Consider the following 21,453-nt stretch of genomic DNA (forward strand, 5'->3'; position numbering starts at 1 on the left):
AAAGGAGAAAAATAAGTGGGAAATATCAGAGAGGGAGACAGAACATGAGAGACTCCTAACTCTGGGAAACGAACTAGGGGTGGTGGAAGGGGAGGTGGGCGGGGGGTGGGGGTGACTGGGTGACGGGCACTGAGGGGGGCACTTGATGGGATGAGCACTGGGTGTTATTCTATATGTTGGCAAATTGAACACCAATAAAAAATAAATTTATAAAAAAAAAGAAATTTGAAGGGTTGGGAGATAGAGCTTTGCCTCACTGAGATTTCACAAATGATGACGAATGAGATTTTTTACTTTGTCACAAAAGAGGGATTCTTTACCCCTGGATCTCCAGAAACAGGTTGAATTAATGGCCCTGGAACATTTGAAAAGACTTTCTGATTTTTTTTCTCCTGTTTTGTTTCTGTTCTTAGCTTTGTTTGAGATGAGTGGAATAAAGCAAGTTGTAAAAGTGTGTCTGCTGACTTGGGCATTTAGATGGTATTTGGTTTCTCTGTCATCTATGCAAAACCAATGAAAATATAAGCTACTCTAGCAGTTTCTTGGTTCTCCTGGAAAAATAACGCTCTTCTGCAGAAAGATCTATCAGGCTCCACAGCTATTGAGATTATACTCATTACCCACTCTACCACACCAGACCCCAAAATTTCCTACCTCAGATGCTCGGACTGGGAGCAGCTCCTTTGGAACTTTTCACCAGCCTTCCCACAATCAGGAATGCAGTTTTCCCCTTTCTCCACCGCAAAATATCCAGAGTTATCTGAAGGAGGCAATCCTGTTTGAGTTATAGAAGCCTTCTAGAGACCATCCTGGCTTGGTCCTGAGGAAGACTTAGAACTGAAAACCTAACAACTGTGCTCCTGTGCTTCACAGGGTGATTCCCTCGGGACTAGGGCTCCATCTCAGTTCTTATGGAAGTAGCTGATATATTTATCCAGAAGTCATTATCACCATGTTTCCCAGGGGATGAGCCTGGAAAATGTTTTACTATACTTTGTCCCTGATAGGCAGTATGTGCAATGGCTCTTTTTTTTAGACAAGTGGGCTGGCTCTGGAACAGGAATTCCACTGTTGAAATTGCAATCTACATGAGTGGTGCCCCATTGGAACTGTGTTGTACGGAACTTACACAGCCATACTGTGGTACGGAGAATAATGGTCCCAAAGATATCCATGAACTAATCCCTGGGAATGACAATATGTTACATTACCTGGCAAGGTAAAATTAGGTTGAGGATGGACAGGAGGTCACTAATCTACTGACTCTGAGAGAGGAAATGACCCTGTGTGATGGACAATTTTAAGTGTCAGCATGGCTGGGCCACAGTGCCTAGTTATTTGATCAAACGTTATTTTGGATTTTTCTGTAGAGGTGTTTTTGGATGAGAAAGATATTTAAATCAGTGGACTTTGAGTAAGGCAGATTGCCCTCCAAAATGTGGGTGGGCCTCATCCAATCAGCTGAAGGCCTCAATAGAGCAAAAGACTGACCTCTCCGAAGCAAGAAAGAATCCTCCAGCAGATGGCCTTTGAACTTAAACTGCAACATTGGTGTTTCCCTGGTCCCCAGCCCGTTGGCCCACCCTGCAGATTTTGGACTTGCCAGCCTCTATAGTTGCATAAGCCAATTCCTTAAGTCAGTCTCTCTCTTTCAATCTCTCTCTCTCTCTCTCTCCACACACACACACACACACACACACACACACACCCTATGGGTTCTGTTTCTCTGGAGAACCCTGGCTAATACACATTGCTTTATCTGGTTGGACCTAAGGTTATCACAAGGACCCTTTAAATATGGAAGAGGGTGGTGAAGAGAAGGTCGGAGTGATGGGATGTAAGAAGAACTTAACCTGTCACTGCTGGCTTTAAAGATAGAGGAAGGGGGCCATGGGCCAAGGAATTTGGGCAGTCTCTAGAAGCTGGAAAAGGTAGACAATCATTAAAAAAAAAACTCTGGCCCAAATTGTCTGCAACCTGAGGAACATACTGGTCAAAGGATCAAAGGGATAGGTAGGAAGAAGAAACTTGTTTGCTGAGCAGCGGCAAGCAAAAATCATTTATTAAAAACCTGATGCATACTATAGAGCTGAGAACAAAGAATCACACAGATATGGCCCCTGGTCTCCGAAGCTTATAAAAAAGCCAGTCTACAATAGAGTAGAGACATCACAATGACATTAGGATGTTATTGAGAAGACAAACTTTCACAAATACCAGTTGCCTCAAATCATTCAACAGACATTTCTTAATCATCTGTTAAGTGCCAGGACTTTCACATACGTTACTCCACTTAATCTTCATATCAGTGTGACATGCCTTTCTACGACAATATTTAATTGATAAGAAACTGGTACAGAGAGAGATGAAGTGACTTACTCAGGGTGATATAGTGGCAGAGTCAGGATTTGAAGACGATCCCTCTGTTCACATTGCCTATGCTACGCTGCTGCTTACTTTTTTAAAAATGCCTCTTGATTTAGATAAATTGGCTGAGGTTGTAGATAGGAGAAGAGAAAGATTTCCACAAGAGGGATTAGGGAAAAAGCTCAAAACATTGTTAACTTCTTTACTTCGCTAAGGGTCTGTAACTTACTGTTACAGTAAGTAACTGTAAGGGTCTGTAATACTATCCCTTGAATTTTTTTAAAAAGTGTTTGTCTTCCAATTCTTAGAAAGAAAAGCCTCAGTATCCATGAGCCAAAATGCACATTGTTAGAAGGCATTCTTTTTAACCTTTGAACACTGGAAAACAAGCAAAAGCTCCTTTCCTGTGAGGGTTTTTTTCTCCCTCTCCTTACACATGCAGATCACACCCCTTGGAGATGCTGATCTTTTCCCATGATGCACTTGGCTGACAGAAAGACAAGCTTTCACACAGAAATGCCAGTTGAGTTGACAAGCAAACTCCATCAGTATGCAATGTTTACACAGTACAGTTTAGCAACAGCAGTTCACACAGTCTGCTGTCTTGGATCAGAATTCTAATTAAGCCTTAAATCTTCTGAGTTCAGATTAATTCCTATCACTGAGGTCTTAGACTTTTCGTTGTAGAAATCTGAAGCTTTGTTTGTCTGCAAAGAAAACAGTTTAGGCTGAGCAGTTGTGTATAAACATCCTGGAGCACTGTTTGTGGTGCGAATGCAATGCGCTTTGGTCCACCTAGATTTTTTTTTTTCTCATTAATTACCACCTTCAGTGGTTGCTGAGGATCGGAGAACTGTACTTTTCTGGAGTTGCCTATACTCCAAGGAACACACAAAATAAATGGGTTTGTGACAAACTTCTGGTTGTTGGCAGTAATGACTACTCAGCATCAGGTTACAAGTATCTCTATACCATGTAAGAAAGAGACAGTATTGGTAAGCTTACAGCAAATAGTATCTTAATTCAGTTTCTACCTATTAAAACTTCTGAAGTATACTTCAAAAGAGACAGCTGGAAAGCCAAATGCCAATTCCATCTCTTTGAGCTTTTATCTCTTCAACAAATTTCACCATCTCTGTCACAAAGGCACAAATGAAGCTTATGAAGTACCAATTACTGTGGAGCAACCCCATTGAAGTCAACGTTTTCCCCTCCCTTAGTTCAGACTACATATCATCAACATTTTCACCTAAGATGCTTTATTGGAAATTAAAAAGAAGTGATTAGCGCTAATCCTTTTCCAGAATTAGAAGTGGCAGAAAAATAACACATTTTAGAACTTCACTCTTTAAAAAGCGATTTTGTTTCCATTGCTATTCCTGAACAATGCACTCTGATAGCAGTTCAAAAGGCATGGGGATGGGGGGAGCGATTAGCCAGCTAACAAAAGGCTTGTGATTCTCTCTGAGACCAAAATGAAATGTGATTCTCTCTGAGACCAAAGACTCAGCCACGTGCAGGACTTCATATCTAAGCAAAAATGAGCGTGGATTCCACAGAGCTGAAGTATGGAGAGGACTATTCCAGAGTTATTTAAAAAGAGGGAGGTTTCAAGGATTGTGGACTTGGAGGCTAGTTGCACCCCTCAGGTGAGGGATGGAGAGCTAAGAAAGAACAGCTTCCTGGCCTACCAGCCAGATTATTGGTCTTGAACCATCACTGCCCCTCCTAGTGGGCCTAGCGCAGGTCATGGCCGGAAACAGGAACTAAATAAATATCTGATAGACGTAAGAGAAGATTTTTGATCAAAAAAGTAAAGTGATGAGAACTAACCAGAGGAAAATTCACTTGGTAGCAATATGGAAGCTGACCTGGGTCTGGAAAAAACTGGAGAAGAGGAGAATCATCAAGAGGCAGAATGATACATGAATGGAAAATATGAATTAAAAATAAAACAACAGGTCAAAAAAAAACCCAATAGGTCAACCTTGTTAATGAAGAAAATAGAAATTAAAATGGCAATGAAATAATTTTCCCCTGTCAGATATGCAATGAATAAGAAATCTAGCAATGTCAAGTGTTGGCAAGGATTTGAGGAAGAGGCTTTTCGGAGAACAACTTAACAGTATCTCATGGGATTTAAAATGTACAAATCCTTTGATCCAGGAATTTTACCTATAGAAATGATATCACTTGTGCACATGCATTTTTAGGATATTCACTGCAGTATGGCTTATAATCAAACACAACAAAATCATGACCCAAAACACCCTTGGAAAACAGCCTAAATGTCTACCAGAAAAGGACTGGCAAAATAAATGACACATCTTTATTTTGTTAAGACAGCTTAAACAGCAATTTAAAAGAATGAGGAAGAGGGCAGCCCGGGTGGCTCAGCAGTTTAGCGCCGCCTTCAGCCCAGGGGGTGATCCTGGGGTCCCGGGATCGAGTCCCACATTGGGCTCCCTGCATGAAGCCTGCTTCTCCCTCTGCCTGTGTCTCTGCCTCTCTCTCTCTCTCTCTCTCTCTCTCTGTGTGTGTGTCTCATGAATAAATAGATAAAATCTTAAAGAAAAAAAAGAGTGAGGAAGACCTAGGTGTACTGACATGAAATGATCATCACATTGTGCTAATAGGGGAAAAAAACAAGTTAACATACTAATGTATATAGCATGATCCAATGTGTATAAAAATAACCAAAACTAACCAAATATGCGTATATATGTCTAGAAAAAAAGTCTGGAAGAGTACACACCAAACTATTATTAACTGATGCTATCTTTTTGTTTTAATTATTGAGTTGGAAATATTAAGTGACATACCGTTAAGTGACAAAAGCATGTCACAGTGAAATATGTATAGTATGGTCCTGTGTAGGTGTTTGAAAATCTCTGTATGTTTGTTTCAATCAGTTTCAACTGTTACAACAAATACCATAGACTGGGTGGTTTAAACAACAGAAATTTATTTCTCACAGTTCTAGAGGCTGGAAAATCTAAGATTAAGGTGCCGGCAGCCTCAGTGTCTGGTCAGAGCCCCCTTCCTGGTTTGTAGGCAGCCACCTTCTTACGGTACCCTCACATGGCCAAGAGAAATTATCTCTCTTGTGTCTTATAAGGACACTAAGCCCATTCATGAGGGCTCTACTGTCATGACCTAATTACCTCTCAAAGGTCCCAGCTCCGAATACCATCACATTGGAGACTAGGTTTTCAACATATGAATTTGGGGAAATGCTATGCTCATATACAAATAGAAAGTGGCCTGGCAGGACTCATATCAATGATTCTAAGCAGACATCAGTGGTTACCTCTGAGTAAAAAAGTAGGATGTGTATGGGGTAGGGGTGCTGCATGGATAAGGTTGATGGAGCTGGTTGATGAAAGAACATATTTTCATTGCTTATTATATATAATTTTGCATTAATTATATTTTTATAATAGCCATGTATAAATTTGGAAAATTTTGCTTGTTTTGAAATATATATATTTATATATATAGATATATCAAAAAGAACAACCCCAAGTTTGTATGGTTTTCATTCTGAACCCCTCTGTGGGCCACCTAGAAGCCAACTCAGAGCCAGTCAGCTGTAGATCACCACTTGAAATACAGGTTGGCTTACTCTCCCAGGGTCAAGTCCACTCACCGAGGCACTTAATCATGGTCTTCTGATACTCTCACATACGGAAGCTCAAAAAGCAGATTCAGCAGATGAAGCTCCAATGATATGTGCTGCCCAGAATCCCCGCCCCTACTACACACACACACACACACACACACACACACACACACTGCAACAGTTATCTTGGTCCTCGGGAAATTCTGTACAAAATCACTATGGCATAGGGCTTTGGTACCCTAGTCTGTTGTTGCTCTGGAAGACTAGTTAAACTGCAAATCGATCTGCTCTCATCCCTAGGCAATGTCTCAGTACAATACACACTGTAGATCAAATGGCACATTGCTTACACATCTAGCTAAAGCACAAGGTAGGGTTTCCTTCAAGCAACTGTAATTTATACCCCTTCTTCTTAAATAAAGAGCCTCTGTGTTTCCTACAGGCACACAATTCTTCCAAACTGGGCATACTTCTTTTAGAGCTGTCCATATTTGGGGCACTGAATGTCTCCTGGGGATAATTGTAAGTCAGTAATTTGTACTGAGTGAAGACGGCTTTAGCACCACCGTTGGCTCCACTTGTTTTATGATGTGTCACACTTTCAGACAATACAGTTCTGGGGAATTGGTATAAACAAAGTGAAACTTATACTTAATAGAGTCTTCTTAAAAGGACACCGAGGAGGCTTCCATTAGGATTCTTCATGAAGTTTTGCTTTGGCTATTTTTGAATTATTTTAAGATAGAAAATGAAAACATTCATCCTCATTCTATCATATGACATTCATTCATTCAATCAATCGATCATTTCACTTCATTCATTCAACTAATATTTTCTTAGTACCATTTATTTAACAAACATTCACTGAAACCTACTCTGTTCCAGGAATTGTGCCACACGCTGACATGCAGCATTCTCGGTGGATGACAATACTGGTGATAAATGCCGGCATGGAAGAAAAAGAAGCATCTCTGCCTTCACTGTGCTCAGAGATACTGACACTCAATTAACTTGGTTCAATTAGCTCTTCTTTTTTTTCAAGACTGACTTTATTTATTTATTTATTTATTTATTTATTTATTTATTTATTTATTTGCAAGTGCTCGCACATGTGAGAGTAGGGGGAGCAGCAGAGGGAGAGGAGAAAAAGAGAGCCTCAAGCAGACTCTGTGCTGAGCATGGAGCTGGACACAGGGTTCAATCTCACCACCCTGAGATCATGACCTGAGCCAAAACCAAGCATCAGATGCTCAACCAACTGAGCCACTGAGGTGCCCTCAATTAGCTTTTCTTAGCTTCCCCACCATCCATTCATTCATCAACACACACACACACACACACACACACATATTTATATATATAATATCCAGGCATTGTATTAGGCATTAGGGATACAGCAATGAGCAAAAAGAAACAAAGCCCCAGGCTGGAGTGCTCTCTTTTAATCAAATAATCACACATGTGCAAAACTGCAACAGTGACACATGCACCAAGATATCCATTGTGCCCCTCATTCTTGCTCCCCACTCCCATAAAATCCAACTAAAGCAGCTTCACTTTAATCTATTTTATGTATTGGACTTCCAGGTAAGATTTATTTAGGGCAAAAATGAGGTTTGATAGTGTATAAAGTTGGAAAAGTAACTTTCTTTTATTACATTGGCTATGAACTTTCTTTCTATTGAATCTTTATAACTGTATGTCTCAAATCTGGGAAAATATAATTTCTTAAAAATTATTTCTTAATATTGCTGACAGGTTCTTATTTCCCGAGGATTTTACATTCACTCATTTTATAAACATTTCCTCTGAGATTTTCATCTATCTTTACAGACCAAATGAACTCTTATCAGTGCACAAAAATCAGGCAAGAAGGAATTCATCTTGCTGACTCACCTACTTCCTATATAAGGAGCTGGTCTCTAATGCAAACTTAATTCACCCTTGATGATGGATATAACCTGTTAAATTGATTTAAGAGCATATACTAAACTATCATGACCACCCCCACTAGATACAAACCTCTTTGACGTGTTGAACAAAAAAGTCCTTACTTATCCATACCTTCTACTTAGCAAGAATTTTTTCTTATTTTTTTTTTGAGAGAGAGAGAGAGAGCAGCAGAGGGAGAAGCAGACTCTCGACTGAGCAGGGGGTCAGATACAGGGCTCAATTCCAGAACTCTGAGATCATGACTTGAGCAAAAGGCAGACACTTAACCACTGAGCCACCCAGGTGCCACAGCAAACATGTTGTGACGGTGTTCAACTATGAGATTGTACTTGTTCCTACCTGCTGCACAAGTAGCAATGATAATTCCTTACACTAGAGTAATATAACACAATTTACAAAGAACTTCAAATGCACCACCTTATGTGATCCTTAAACAACTCAGTAACTCACAAGTAGTATTTGAAAATGGCACAACACAACTAGCCAGCCATGTTTGTCAATGCTTTATTTTTGAGTTTGAGGAATGCCTGTTTTCTAGTGATATTATCCATGTTTATAAAGTTCTGGACTGGGACCCCTGGGTGGCTCAGCGGTTTAGCGCTGGCCTCTGGCCCAGGGTGTAATTCTGGAGTCCTGGGATCAAGTCCCACATCGGGCTCTCTGCATGGAGCCTGCTTCTCCCTCTGCCTGTGTCTCTGCCTCTCTCTGTATGTCTCCCTCTCCTCTCTGTGTCTCTCATGAATAAATAAATAAAATCCTTAAAAAATAAATAAATAAATAAAAATAAAGTTCTGGACTACTAACAAGCCAAAAAAAAAAAGAGGGAGAATAATTTATATATTTTTCTGCTTTATGAAATTTCAATTATGCCCTTATCTCCAATTTCCCACTTATGAATTGTTAAGTTATGGGATTATACTGATGTGGAAGCTGATTAGTTAAACATTGTGTTTTGGTCAAACATGCCACTGTAGCTAACCAAACTATATCCATATCTTCATTATGCAAATAAGATATTGATGTAATCCTATGCTCCTCCTAATTATTTGAAATGTTTCTGAGCAGATGGTACATCCTGAATCCCACTAAAAGAAACTGGAGCAGGTTGAAAGGTGACCTCCCAAAGGGTACATATACATCCAAATACTTGGAACCTGTGAATGTTGCCTTATTTGGAAAAAAAAAAGGGGGTCTTTGTTGATGTAATTAAAGATCTTGGGATGAGATCATCCTGCATTATCCCAGGTTGGCCCCACACACAATGACAAGTGTCCTTATAAGAAAACAGAAGGAGACACAAACATACAGAGGAGAAGGTAATAATGTGAAGACAGAGGCAGGAACTGGAGAGACGCTATCACAGCCAAGCAATACCTGGAGCCATCAGGAGCTGGAAAAGTAAAGCAACAACTCTTCTAGAGCCTCCAGAGGGAGAGTGGCCCTGCAGATGCCTTGATTTCAGATTCCTAACCATCAGAGCTGTGAAAGAATAAATTTATGTTATTTTAAACCACCAACTTTGTGGTGATTTGTTACAGCCGCCACTGGAAACAAATACACTAACCAAGTGAAAATTTCAAGTACTTGCAGCCATTCCTCACATTAAAGTCTGGACATTGACTCTGTTCTAATGCAGTCAGATTCCTTGTTAGACTAACCAGCTTTTATCACCATTGAGCAAAGGTAAACTTCTAGCATTTCTAAAATTGCAATTCAAAAAAATAAAAAATTAAATTGTAAATCCACTTCAGAAGCCTGTTAAAAATTAGTCAATATTTTTAAATTCAAGCAAAAAAAAAAAAAAAGAGCTGAATTCCCTGGGTGACTCAGTCAGTTAAGCATCTGACTCTTGATTTCGGCTCAGGTCAAGATCCCAGGGTTTGTGAGATGGAGCCACACTGGGCATGAAGCCTGCTTAAGATTCTCTTTCTCTCTCTGCCCCTCCCCTACTCCCTCTCCTAAAAAAAAGTTTAAACTTTGTGATTTTGGTTTATTGTTGTAGAAAATGTAAAATGGTGTGTCTATAAACATCTAAAGAGAAACTTCTAAAATCATTGCATTAAATCTTAGTGCAATATGATTTTTGTTTGCTTCCAAAGTATTCTCTATTTTTATTGCTCTAATTCAGTTAGCTAGACTGTTTTATATTTAGAAACTGTGTGTGTGTCTGTGTGTGAGAGAGAGAGAGAGAGAGAGGGAATGAGTGTGTATGTATGGGGGGATGGGTGTTTCAATAGACCACTAAGTCACTCAATGGTATGCTTCTGCTCTAGCTGGGCTTCACGTATGATATTATTTACTGTATTCCCTGTGCATTAGGTAAAATAACAATGAAAAGATAAAAATTGGTTTCACTTAGCATTGCTAGCATAAATTTAAAAAAAACAAATGGCCAAATCTATCAGAGTTCACTAAATATTAAGCCTTTTATCATATTTGTGCCATAAAACACTCCAAACAAAAACTCTTTTCACATAGCTTGTAATTACAATCCAGATCACAGAAAACAGTTCTCATTATGGGGGGAATATGAATGTAAATTTGATCTGCATGAAAAAGGTCACCGTGTTATTTTACTTCAAAATTTACACAAAACATGTGACTATTTTTACTTTGAAAAGATGTAGCAGATTTCTTTGAACTCTTGTTAATCACTTCGGTCCTTCTTAGTTTTGACAGCCTGGAGTTGAAGAAAGACCATTGTCTCTGATGTTAGAAGACTTGATCATTATCCCTTCTCTGGCAGTGTGAGGGTGGCCTCTCAAAACCCCTGATTCTTAATCTGAAAACATGAAGGTAAAAGCATCGGCGCCACCTACCTCAGAGTCCTTACCAGCATCGCTACTGAAATTTCACTCATCCTTCCCTAAGCCCATCACATCTCCCTGTAAAGTGGTTCCTGTAGCTGCACACTGGAATCTCCTGGAAGGCTGGAACCACTCCCAGAGATCCCAGATTGACTGGTTTAGGGTTCAGTGTGGATATTAAAACATTTTTAAGGTCCCCGAGGTGACTTTAATGTACAGCCAGAGTTTAGAACTACTGCTGTTAAGCCTTTTTTTTTTTAATCCAGAGCAGCAGAATTCATCTGTATCTTGCTGATAACTCTTAACCTAATCAAACTCTGTTTAAGTGACTTGGCCAAACAACTGAAATGCTTCCTTCCCCCTGTAAAACATACTAAGTAGTGCCCTCAGGAAATGCGCAGCTGATGGATTACTCTCTGAAAATAGCTAAAGTTTCTGTAAGGTACTGCTCCAAGAATTCTACAAGTACTAACTCATACAATCCTCACAATAACACCAATATCATCTCCATTTAATTTTTTTATAAATTTATTTTTTATTGGTGTTCATTTTGCCAACATATAGAATAACACCCAATGCTCATCCCGTCAAGTGCCCCCCTCAGTGCCCGTCACCAGGTCATCCCCACCCCCCGCCCACCTCCCCTTCCACCACCCCTAGTTCGTTTCCCAGAGTTAGGAGTCTTCATGTTCTGTCTCCCTTTCTGATATTTCCCACTCATTTTTCTCTCCTTTCCCCTTTATTCCCTTTCACTATTTTTTATATTCCCCAAATGAATGAGACCATATAATGCTTGTCCTTCTCCGATTGCCTTATTTCACTCAGCATAATACCCTCCAGTTCCATCCACGTAGAAGCAAATGGTGGGTATTTGTCATTTCTAATGGCTGAGGAATATTCCATTGTATACATAGACCACATCTTCTTGATCCATTCATCTTTCGATGGACACCGAGGCTCCTTCCACAGTTTGGCTATTGTGGACATTGCTGCTAGAAACATCGGGGTGCAGGTGTCCCGGCGTTTCACTGCATTTGTATCTTTGGGGTAAATCCCCAACAGTGCAATTGCTGGGTCGTAGGGCAGGTCTATTTTTAACTCTTTGAGGAACCTCCACACAGTTTTCCAGAGTGGCTGCACCAGTTCACATTCCCACCAACAGTGCAAGACGGTTCCCTTTTCTCCGCATCCTCTCCAACATTTGCGGTTTCCTGCCTTGTTAGTTTTCCCCATTCTCACTGGTGTGAGGTGGTATCTCATTGTGGTTTTGATTTGTATTTCCCTGATGGCCAGTGATGCAGAGCATTTTCTCATGTGCTTGTTGGCCACGTCTATGTCTTCCTCTGTGAGATTTCTGTTCATGTCTTTTGCCCATTTCATGATTGGATTGTTTGTTTCTTTGCTGTTGAGTTTAAAAAGTTCTTTATAGATCTTGGAAACTAGCCCTTTATCTGATACGTCATTTGCAAATATCTTCTCCCATTCTGTAGGTTGTCTTTTAGTTTTGTTGACTGCGTCCTTTGCTGTGCAAAAGCTTCTTATCTTGATGAAGTCCCAATAGTTCATTGTTGCTTTTGTTTCTCTTGCCTTCATGGATGTATCTTGCAAGAAGTTACTGTGGCCAAGTTCAAAAAGGGTGTTGCCTGCGTTCTCTTCTAGGATTTTGATGGAATCTTGTCTCACATTAAGATCTTTCATCCATTTTGAGTTTATCTTTGTGTGTGGTGAAAGAGAGTGGTCCAGTTTCATTCTTCTGCACGTGGATGTCCAATTTTCCCAGCACCATTTATTGAAGAGACTGTCTTTCTTCCAATGGATAGTCTTTCCTCCTTTATTGAATATTAGTTGACCATAAAGTTCAGGGTCCACTTCTGGATTCTCTATTCTGTTCCATCGATCTATGTGTCTGTTTTTGTGCCAGTACCACAGTCTTGATGACCACAGCTTTGTAATACAATCTGCAATCCGGCATTGTGATGCCCCCAGCTATGGTTTTCTTTTTTAAAATTCCCCTGGCTATTCGGGGTCTTTTCTAATTCCACAGAAATCTTAAAATAATTAGTTCTAACTCTCTGAAGAAAGTCCCTGGTATTTTTATAGAGATTGCATTAAACGTGTAAATAGCCCTGGGTAACATTGACATTTTCACAATATTAATTCTTCCAACCATGAGCATGGAATATTTTTCCATCTCTTTATGTCTTCCTCAATTTCCTTCAGAAGCGTTCTATAGTTTTTAGGGTATAGATCCTTTACCTCTTTGGTGAGGTTTATTCCTAGGTATCTTATGCTTTTGGGTGCAATTGTAAATGGGATTGACTCCTTAATTTCTTTCTTCAGTCTCATTGTTAGTGTAGAGAAATGCCACTGACTTCTGGGCATTGATTTTGTATCCTGCCACGCTACCAAATTGCTGTATTCATCTCCATTTAATTGATGCACTGAGCCCAGAGAAATTAAGTAAATGGCTCACTGTCAGCATGCAATACACTGAGCAGAGGTTTGAACCAGGGTAACCACTAGGCAACACTGCAGCCTAGTAGAATGACTGCTCACTTCTGCTCCCACCAAGTGGGTTATACGCTAAGGAAAATCAGTATGGATTTTCCCAAACCTGTTTGTGTCTGTTGTGGCAAAGTTCCATAATTTAATTAACTATAATGTCAATACCACCCCCCAAAAAACCAGATGAGTGCAAAAAAAAAAAAGCTGCTATTTCTATGAAAACTGAGATAATTGTTTTAGAAGGAAACTCACTAAAAAACTGTTGTCAAATTTAAGTGCGGGTGAGGCACCTATAACTTAATTTTTTTTCTTTATCCATTCATCTTTCTTTTTTTAATTTATTTTTATAGGTGTTCATTTTGCCAACATATAGAATAACACCCAATGCTCATTCCGTCAAGTGCCCCCCTCAGTGCTCGTCACCCAGTCACCCCCACCCCCCGCCCTCCTCCCCTTCCACCACCCCTAGTTCGTTTCCCAGAGTTAGGAGTCTCTCATGTTCTGTCTCCCTCCCTGATATTTCCCACTCATTTTTTTCTCCTTTCCCCTTTATTCCCTTTCACTATTTTTTATATTCCCCAAATGAATGAGACCATATAATGTTTGTCCTTCTCCGATTGACTTACTTCACTCAGCATAATACCCTCCAGTTCCATCCACGTCGAAGCAAATGGTGGGTATTTGTCGTTTCTAATGGCTGAGGAATATTCCATTGTAGACATAAACCACATCTTCTTTATCCATTCATCTTTCGATGGGCACCGAGGCTCCTTCCACAGTTGGGCTACTGTGGACATTGCTGCTAGAAACATCGGGGTGCAGGTGTCCTGGCGTTTCATTGCATCTGTATCTTTGGGGTAAATCCCCAGCAGGAGGCACCTATAACTTACTTGTGAAAAGTCATTAAATATAGGATCCTGTTCCCTAATTGTTTTCCAAATATTTTTTATTTAATTTTGTGTTCCAATTTAAAGAAGCTGACACTGTAAACCATAAGTAAAACATTATGGATATAATGAAAGAGGACGGAAACTGCACTCAGCAGATCCATAATCAAAGAAAAGGCCTTAGACCTGTATCAAAATATATAAACAAGTATATACATGTACATATTTAAATTAAAATAAAATATTTCAGGCATGTATATATAATTTTTTAAAGATTTTATTTATTTATTCATGAGACAGAGAGAGAGAGAGAGAGAGAGACACAGGCAGAGGGAGAAGCAGGCTCCATGCAGGGAGCCTGATGTGGGACTCGATCCCGGGTCTCCAGGATCACGCCCTGGGCCAAAGGTGGTGCCAAACCGCTGTGCCACCGGGGCTGCCTATATATATATATATATATATATATATATATATATATATATATATAATTTTTTATAATTATCCAATCTAATCAATTTTAAATTGACTGACCAACTACCGATACCTACCATCATGTTGGATACAAGTCTAAAGACATAGAATACCCTTGATCGTTTGGTATTCTGAGTGTTGACAAGTGTATTTCCCTCACCTTACTATGAGTACTTTGAGGACAGGGACACCGTCTTATTCATTTCATGTTCAGGCCTGGCACAGAATACAAACTCAATTAATATAAAATTAAATGAGGGATGCCTAGGTGGCTCAGTGGTTGAGTGTCTGCCTTTAGCTCAGGTCATGATCCCAGGGTCCAGGGATCAAATCCCACATCGGGCTCCCTGCAAGAAGCCCGCTTCACCCTCTGCCTGTGTCTCTGCCTCTCTGTGTTCCTCATGAATAAATAAATAAAATTTTTAAAATATATACATAAAATTAAAGAGATTATGTATGTGAAAGTACTTTGAAGCTATAAAGTGCTGTGGGACTGTGGACTGTGCTTCGAATGGGCACACAGATCAGTGTGTTATGGTTTCTCAAGGAAGACATTCAGGAGCACAACCACTCCCAGGATTAATCAGAAATGTCAGTATAACCTGGTGGTTCAAAGAGTGGGTTCTAGAGTCCGACCTAGTTTTGAATGGCTTCACAACTTTCTAGCTGGGTGACCATGGAAGATGGTAGATGCTTAGCACTAAGACTATCACTCAAAGTACCTTCAAGTATGCTATTCTAAGGAAACCGAAAGTTACAGTCCCAGTCTTTCCTATCTAAAATTAAAATCTCCACGGAAATAGCATTATAATGAACATTCCCACTTAATAATCTGGCATTTCTTTAACACTTTTACAATCGGTACTTTTTCACGGCAATTAGGATTGGCAGTTTGGTTTTGTCTTGGCCCCACCACCTTGTGAGTTAGGTAGTGCAGATGTTATTATATTCCACTGTGTCAATAAATCCCCCTAGTTCCTAAGCAATGAAGGGGCTTGCCTGGGGTCACACCACAGGCCAGAGAAAGGTTATGTTCTTACTCATGTTCTTACTCATGTGGCATTGAACTAGGATCCTGGGTTTCTGACTATCAATCAAGGGCTCTTTCCTTGAATGTCAATTTAAGTGAAGGTGGGCTGACTGGTGACCCAAGCTAGGAGAGCAAAGAGTGAGGGATATGTAGGTTATTACACTGATGTAATCTATTTTTGTTGTAAGCATTGGCTGGTGGATTCTGAGGATGATCTAGATATGATAGTAATTAATCCGGCACCAGCTATGTACCAGGCACTGTAGTGAGCATTTTCTGTTTATTGTTTCATTGAAGCTTTTTCTTGCTCAGACCAAAAAACATGAAGTCTCCTCAACTCCACTGTTTCTCTCATAACTTCACACCTCATCTTTCAGAAAACCCTGTTACACTGCTATCAAATCTACTCAGGGTATGGGGTGCCTGCGTGGCTCAGCGGCTGAGCGGCTGCCTTCGGTTCAGGGCGTGATCTCAGATCCCAGGTCCAGGCATCGAGTCCCACATCAGGCTCCCCTCAAGGAGTCTGCTTCTCCCTCTGCCTGTGTCTCTGCCTCTCTCTGTGTGTCTCTCATGAAGAAATAAAATCTTAAAAAAAGAATCTACTCAGGGTTGGTCCACTTTTGACCCCTTCACTGCTATTTCTCATCATCTCTCACTCAATTATGGCAATCACTTCTTCACTAGCCTCCCTCCTTCCACCTTTTCCCTACCTTAATTTATTCTCAACACAGCAGCCAGAGTGATCCTTTGAAAATCTGAATCAGGGATCCCTGGGTGGCGCAGCGGTTTAGCGCCTGCCTTTGGCCCAGGGCGTGATCCTGGAGACCCGGGATCGAATCCCACGTCGGGCTCCCGGTGCATGGAGCCTGCTTCTCCCTCTGCCTATGTCTCTGCCTCTCTCTCTCTGTGTGACTATCATAAATAAATAAAAATTAAAAAATAAAATAAATAAATCAAAAAAAAAAATGAAAATCTGAATCATACCATGTCATTACCCTGCTCAAAACCGCGTTATGCCTTCCAATTTCACTCGGAGTAAAAGCCAAATCTTGACAGTAGCCTATGAAGCCTACATGATCTACCAAACAGCCCTCCATGTGGTTCCCTTCCACTTGCCATGCTCTATCTTTGGAATGCTCTTTTCCAAGAATCTGCATGGCCTTTCTCCTCACCTTCAGATTTCTGCTCAAATACTATCTAAACACAGAAGCCTTCCCTGACCACTCTATTTAAAATGACTTTCTTCCCCCTACCCCAGGACTCCCTAACCTTCCATATTTTTTTTCCTAAGCACTTATTCCACATGACATACTAAATCTTCTAGATGTTTTATTTTGTGTGTTCCCTTACAAGAATGTAGGCTCATGAAGGAAATTCTGGTTTGTCTCCAGCACCTAGAACAGTGCCAGATACAGGATAGGTTCTGAAGAAGTATTTGTTGATTAATACAAAAAAGAATTATGTATCATAATTATTCTCATTTGAAAATGTAGGGTCACAGAGTTTAAGTGACTTGGTTAGCATCACTCATCTGATAAGAGAGGAGTGAGGAGTTGAACACAGGCTACGTTTGTAAAGATAGCATTCTATGTGTGTGTGCCTCTCTCTAGTTTTTCTTTCTCCCTCTTTTGCAGAAGTTAAATCTTTTAAGAAAAACTTCTTTCATGAGACTCATCAGCTCTAGATGCACTAAAATTTGTATTTTGAAATGATTCATTAAAAATTTATTCCAATATTTCATAGCCTAAAAAAAATACCCTTAACATCTCTAGTAACAGTTGCATCAGCAGAAAAATCCTTCTCAAAATTAAAAATCATCAGAACCTACTTGCAATCTTGCATTCGCCAAAAGCAATGGATGATTCTTTCAATTATATCAATTGAAAATAAAATTATTAAAAGGCACCTGAGTGGCTCAATTGATTAAGTGGCCAACTCTGGATTTCGGCTCAGGTCAGGGTCCTGGGATTAAGCCCCATGTTGGGCTCCATGCTCAGTGGGAAGTTGGCTTAAGGATGCTCTCTCTCCCTCTGCCCCTTCTCCCTCTGTTTCTCTCTCTGTCTCTAAAATAAATAGATAAATCTTTAATGAAAAAGAAAAGAAATCATTATCATCATTATCATTTCTTATATTTAACAAATTATGACACCAAAATATTATTTGCATTTTGAAAGGTTATGTTATTACTCATGTATCACTATTACTCCTAATGTATTTCATAAGTAACCAAATGTTTTTAAAGGGAAAGGCTTTATATTTTTGTCCCTTTAATGTTCCGTTTTCCTGCCTTTGAAACAAGGGGCTCTGTATTTTCCTTTTGTACTGCGTCTTTGAAAAGAAATACATGGAGATAATACCCTAAGAAGATATTTCCCTTTCCAAGTTTGATCTGTAGCCTGCCCTGCTTTAAGACTATACCATCCCGCACCTCCTACCTGACTCCGCTGCCACATACACATAGCTAATAAAGTAAACTTGCCCTTGTCTTATATATCATTTAATTAGGGCCTAGCATTAGCCAGGGACTAATCACCTGATTAATGTTGAAATGCTCTAAAGTGATAGTAAACATATTCTCCATCCCAGATAATACATGGGTTTTAATAGAGGCCTCCACTGATAAGTATCAAAGGCTTATTCATCTGGATCTCTAGCTCCTAGCACAAGGCCTAACACAGAGTTGACACTTGGTAAATGTCTGCTGAACTAAATGTATAATAGGGGACTTTGGGGCTCCCTAGCTGGTTGTTAGTGGTACAATTCTTAGTCAAGGGTACCTTTCTTGGTGCTCCTTTGCCAGTCCCTCTCAGATGATGGTATGTAAATCAAAGTAAAATAACTTATTATTGTCTATGAGGGCAGGGACTGCCCATCTCATTTCCCAGTATCCCTTCACCCTAAAACAGTACCTGGCACTCTATCAAAACTTGGTACAGAAAAAATAAATAAATAAATAAATAAATAAATAAATAAATAAAACTTGGTACAGGGGCAGCCTGGGTGGCTCAGCGGTTTAGCGCCACCTTCAGCCCAGGGCCTGATCCTGGGGACCCGGGATCGAGTCCCATGTCAGGCTCCCTGCATGGAGCCTGCTTCTCCCTCTACCTGTGTCTCTGCCTCTCTCTCTCTATCTCTGTGTCTCTCGTGAATTAATAAAAAATCTTAAAAAAAAACTTGATACATGATAAATGAGTAAACAGCGCATGTAGATCACTGCTCTACTATGGCCCCAAAGTATAATTGAAGTCTAACCTGGGCTTTCCTGTGTTACTGGAGCCCAGTGAAGGAAATATATTATGCTCCTATCCAAGAACACCATATCACAAATAATGAATGTTTTTTTCTTTTTAGACAAAGCACCAAGATATCCCTGAATTCCAAAGCAAGAGGTCCCAAAGAGTTCACTGAATGAAAAGGTTAACAAGGTTAACTCTACTGTCAGCCCCTAATGCCTTCCTTCTTCTTTTACATCCCAACAAGACTCCCTTATTAAAATACCAGTCTACATTTAGACAACAATCCGTTTTGTAGAGTGGAGTAGGGTGACATTATCCAAGAGTTTTACTACATGCCATGGAAATATAAAAATTAAATTGACATAAAATACAAATACAAAATACAAATGGGGCTAAACAGTATTTCCAGGGAGTCTGAATGGCTCAGTCAGTTATACATCTGCTCAAGTCATGATCCCAGGGTCCTGGGATTGAGCCCCACATCAGGCACCCTGCCCACCTCTCTCACTCTCTTTTAAATAAATAAATAATTTTAAAAAGATTTCCAAAGTACAGATTTCTAATTCTAAGAATGTCAATAAATGAATCAGTTTGACCGTCTCAAATCACCTGACAAAAATCTATCCTCTTAATCTACGCAATGAGCCTCTTTCTCTCCCAGCACCATGCCTATCTCTCAGCTTTCTTGCATCATATTACCTCTCAACCTGAGACCCTCAACCTCCACCGCCAAAGACTTGCCAAATCCTCAGGTGCTTCCCAGACTTTTCTAGAACTAGAAGTGAGCTAGATTATTGACTTGCTGCAGAACAGAACTACTTTCCAAATCTTTGCTGGATTGAATGATTGCCCTTGTTTTAAATTCGATTCTATCACTCAGAAACAATTTTACTAAAGAACATTAGCTTTTTACAAAATTCTATAATAGCACTTTAAACATATAGCACTTGAAGTACAACTAGGTCAGCACATATACAGAAGTGGGTGGGAGTGTCAGAAAGAAAATGATTCAGATCAAGGTGCACAATGAGTACTAAGGTATGATGAAACAAGCCTATGCTATGAATCACTTCTGATAGAGGTGTGTCTGTGATATGCCATGGCTCATACTTCATTGCATCTCCCATAGAGCCCTGCACCTAGCATATGCTCTCCAACAGTAAAGTGCTCCATAAAGGTCTATAAATGATTTACTGGTTGCTGGTCCTTCAACAGAGGAAAAAAAATCACTTTCTAGAGAGGTCTGTTTTTAAGATACAAATCAGACAGGCAAATTATTTTTCTTCAAAAATGGCAATTATTTACTGTATTGTAAATAAATATAGAATGTAATGTTATCAAGGAAATATTTTTGGATCTAAGGGTACGAAGTCAAAAGGAATACGTTGAAAGAATATCCAAGGGGAGAGCTAAGATGGTGATGTGGTAGGAGGGCCCTAAGCTTGCCTCCTCCCCGGACATAGGTAAATAGCTATCAAATCATTCTGAATACCCAAGAAATGGACCAGAGGAATGAAAGAACAAACTACACTACTAGAGAGAGAGAAGAGGCGACATCAAGGAAGGTAGGAATCAAGGACACATGGTTTGGGAGAAAACCAGATCAAGTGTGCTGCCTGAGGAGAGGAGGGAGCATTGGTCTCAAAGAAAGGCAATGAGGAGAAGAGAACACGGGGAATCACAACAGGGATAACACTTTCCTGAAGCCATTGGTAGGAAAAACAAGAGGGTCTGGTTTTTGTGAGTTCTTACAACCAGCAGGGCTTGAAAACTGAAGTTTTAAAGGTCAGTGGGCTTGGCTGGGAGAGAGCTCTAAAAGTGCTGCCTTATTCCTGGCTAGAAGGCAGGTAAGCAACCCAAAGGGCAGATGGCACAATCCAAGGAACACCTAAGGCTCACAGGGGAGAGATTTTTTGCTCTTCTTGGAATACATCTGTGCATCTGCACAGATGCTTCTCTGGAGACAAAAAATAAAAAAAGCCAGTGGGTGCCATTCCCCTCCCCCATAGACATAGATCCACCTACTGAGGGCAGCTCACCTAGATACTGGCCACCTAGCCTGCTTGCTACAGGCCCCACCCTACTGTGCTCTGGCACAACTGCCCTTCTCAGTCAAACCTGCATCCATCCCAGTGTGGTGAGACCCTCTCCTAGAAGACCATTGCAGGCCCCTACCACACCACATCCCTAAGTTTTGAAGTTTTAAAAGTTAGCAAGCTTGGCTGGGATATAGCCCAAAGTGCAGACAAGCAATCTGTAGATATGATGAAAACAGTAATCTGAAAAATGCCTGGGACATACAGGGGGAGATAATTCACTCTTCTGGGAGGGATTGCCTAAAAGCACCAAGCATGGAGGCCCCTCTCCCAGGACAACGGAGCTGGCTGGCACCATTTCCCTCCCCAACCCTTCAGCATAAACACAAAATCACCTTCTGTAAACAGCACAGTGCCAACCCTGGCTGCCTAACCTGCTTACACCAAGTCCCACCCCCCAACCCCCGTCCTCTGCTGGTACTGCCCTTCTCAGCCAAGTGTACCTAAGTTCCAGCACAGTGGAACCCCGTCCCCAGAAG

The sequence above is a fragment of the Canis lupus genome, chromosome X, assembly GCF_048164855.1.
Source record: "Canis lupus baileyi chromosome X, mCanLup2.hap1, whole genome shotgun sequence".
NCBI classification, from domain to species: Eukaryota; Metazoa; Chordata; class Mammalia; order Carnivora; family Canidae; genus Canis; species Canis lupus.